Raw genomic sequence first — 3,280 nt, 5'->3', positions numbered from 1 at the left:
TACATATATTTAATAAAAAAAATACTTTTTAAAGAATCTAGGAAATAAATTTCTATAAAAATCCTTTGACATGACCTCAGTTTATCTTCAATTGTAATGAGGATTACAGACTGGAGCGCATTGGCCCCAGAAAAATGTACCTTTCCTTACTCCTGATAAATAAGTCCTCTCTCCAGGATTGCACAAAGGAGTTTTCCTGCCCCTACCTGGAAATGCTAGATCAACCTAGGACTTGGCCATTTTTGTGTGTGTGTCAGGAACGACTTGAGAAACTGCAGGACTTGGCATGTAAACCAATAATTTTCCTTATGAAAAGAAATCACAGTATTAACATTCTGAAAACCAGTAGATAAGTTGGTTCATATTCTATATTTTCCAGCCAATCAGCTAGCATTTATTATTACTGGAGATGATGGCACACTGCAAGCCTGTGATGTACCTTGCAGGACCTTTTGTTACAGGAGAGCAGAAATCATTTGATTTATAGTGAAGTTTGGATTCTCATGTTTTGTTAAGCAGTGAACCGTTTTTTCTGCTTCACACTCCAGCAGCTGCAGGAAAGACAAAGATAACAGTGATTCCACACACACACACAATCACAATCCCATTTCCCTCTTTCACGCATGTCTGAAAGCATAGCATTAAGGTATATCATGTACAGGGTGGTATATCCATCAAGGTGCAGTTTTTGCAGATGGTTTTGATTTGACCGTGACTGTCCCTTGAGAAGAGAGAGTCAGAAATGAATCAGTGGGTTGCAGGTCACTGAACACAGAGGCTATTGGAGCCTTCTGGTAATGGCATTTTGGGAGAAGAGGAATGTCCATGGGCCACCAAAGGAGCACGAAGGACATCCTGTTGGCTGTGGAGTAAAAGCAAAGACCTGGGACAATGGTATCCAAAGCTTCTTCAGAAGATTACTAGAACTGAGAAGAATTTGATACTGCAGATATTATAAGGTTGTTGGTCAAGGACCTCTATTCAATAACATTTGTGCATATCAACAGGATCTAGACAGCTTTTGTGACTTCTCTGGTAATTCCTCTCTTCTTATTGTTGTCTTCTTCTCTTCCAGTTACTGTTTTTGTAATCATTCAGCCTCTTTTTCTATTCTAACTGTTCCTGAGCCTGTTTTGCTTGAGGAACAATTTTATAGTACTGTTTTGATACCTTATAAGTATTTTGTTCTTATACAGAAATGTCTTGAACAGATAGAAAGCCTTGCTCGCAAGACATGGAGGAGAGAGAAACTTTTTTTCTTGGTGGAGAAAGATTATCATCTGGCTTGCTACTCTACCAGTATTCTCACAGAAATTTTGCTTTTGGTGTTCTGGTTTCCATGGAATCTCACTGTTCTGTGTGACTTCCATTCCAGAATGTTGACAACTTTCCTCTTACTGGACAGATATGGTTTTCTTCTCTTCAGAATGAAAAGTAGGATCAATGGTGCCCTCTTGGTCATCTCCAGTCATCCCTTGGGGGCTCTGGTAGTGGGCTGGAGAACTGGGCTCATTGGTCAACAGACCCATACAGACACCAACCCAAATTATAACTGTACCCAATACAAGTGTGACCTGCATTTTCCAATTCCAGCAACTGTCATTTACAGCAGTGTATACAATTGTGTGAAGTGTTTATTGCAGTGTTCCCAATACTGCAACAAACCGTTGAATGTTCCATTGGTCAAATAATGTGAATGGTTCCTCTTTTGATAAGAGTTAAGGTACAGTAGTAAAAATGATCTGTGCATAAGTCTATTCAGGGTTTTGGGGTCAATTCTTTGACTAAAATTTCTAGACTTATACATGAGTATATACAGTGCCTACCTACCCCGGGTATTGGCTGTGTGGGATGCTGGATCTCCATCAATGAACGGATTGGAATTAATCTGCTGTTTACTATCCACTGCATCACTCATAAATAATAACGTTCGTGCTATAGTGGTATCATGTATTAGTGTTCAACATTGAAAGAACTCTTTGGAAGGCCTGGAGCTACATGCAGTTCTGGAACAGGACACTGTCTTCTTGTACTCTTTTTGTCACCTTTTTGGGGTAATAGATTTTCTCTTCTTGGGCTATGAGTGAGACTCAGTAGCCATCCTCGTCTGTTTTGCAATTTGACTTTAGGGAGAAGCAAGCCAAGACCAAATAATTTTAGTTGGAGTTGGATAAAACTGGGGGTACAACCTGCAGGTGTAGACTGCAGCTTGATTGTGGACAGCAGACATGGAAAAGTGGCTTTTGGGAAATTGATGTAGGTTCCAATTTTGAGGAACCACCTTGCTCCTAGTTGGCTCCTTTTGTATATTTATAAATATGCTAAAAACACTGTCACATTGTATACTCCTGTCTCATTGAAAGTAACCTCTTAAACTCTTAAACTGTTGCATCATGGGATATTATCCTTTTGAAAATTAGGGAATGTATAACAATGCCATTGTGGAAAAATCATACAGAGAATGCTGATGAGCAAGCAAAAGGAGCAGTTCATGCAGCCATTGGCACCCCATTGTCCCCTTTTTAAAAAATCTGGTTTTGTTTAGAATCCCTTTGTACACACTGATGAAAAGGACAAGATTTCATTCAATATATATTGATATTACACTCACATCATCGCCCTCATCAATAATCACAATGTGTGGATGTCTTTGATATCCCAAAGGCATCTGTGTAACCTGATAGGAAAGTGGGTGTTTGAATTCAAAACAGAATAATTACAACCAGAAGTCTTTAGGTGGAAAGTGTGTTTCCATGTTCCATTTTGTATCCATGTTGTGGTTAGTCCATATGACTTTGGTTATTGTTTTCTTTCAATTGATGGTCTTCTTATTGCTGTTTTAGGCTAGATAGGAACTATAAATGCTTAGAACAGATGTATCTCAAATCTGCATATGTCAAATGAATGTGGCCTGTGCCAATCTAGCACAGACGTCAGTCGTTTGGTAACAGATGAATGCTCAATGTTGGCATCAGAGGAGTGAACGGAAAAGCATAAATCTGTCACTAAAATTATTCATTGGAAGCCGTGGACACTTTGTCAATTTCCAAGAAAAAACAATGTAAGCATTGCTCAATGCAGGCAGTTACAGAAAATAGAGAACTAAATACAATGTTACCCTACTATGCAGGCCCACAGTCAATGTGATTTGTTGTAAACAACTTATGTCTGTTGACTTTAATGGTTCTGCTCTAGTTGAACTAAAATTGGGTTTATCCTATAGAATCCTGTGCCAAACAACGAGGGAGAAGGCAGAATGTGCTCTGTGTGTGAAAACATG

General features: G+C 39.0%; 1 long non-coding RNA gene across 1 annotated transcript; it reads right to left on the bottom strand.

The window, feature by feature from the left end:
• Window positions 1-353: 353 nt before the first annotated feature.
• On the bottom strand, window positions 354-1,327 carry LOC134292549 (uncharacterized). The gene is made up of 2 exons (XR_009999793.1): window positions 1,171-1,327; window positions 354-551 (listed from the first exon to the last, which is right to left on the bottom strand). It is a non-coding gene; the product is annotated as an uncharacterized LOC134292549 (long non-coding RNA).
• Window positions 1,328-3,280: the final 1,953 nt, after the last annotated feature.

Source organism: Anolis carolinensis, chromosome 6 (genome assembly GCF_035594765.1).
Source record: "Anolis carolinensis isolate JA03-04 chromosome 6, rAnoCar3.1.pri, whole genome shotgun sequence".
NCBI classification, from domain to species: Eukaryota; Metazoa; Chordata; class Lepidosauria; order Squamata; family Dactyloidae; genus Anolis; species Anolis carolinensis.
Note: the sequence above shows the minus strand (reverse complement) of the source record. Positions and strands in the feature narration are given on the sequence as shown.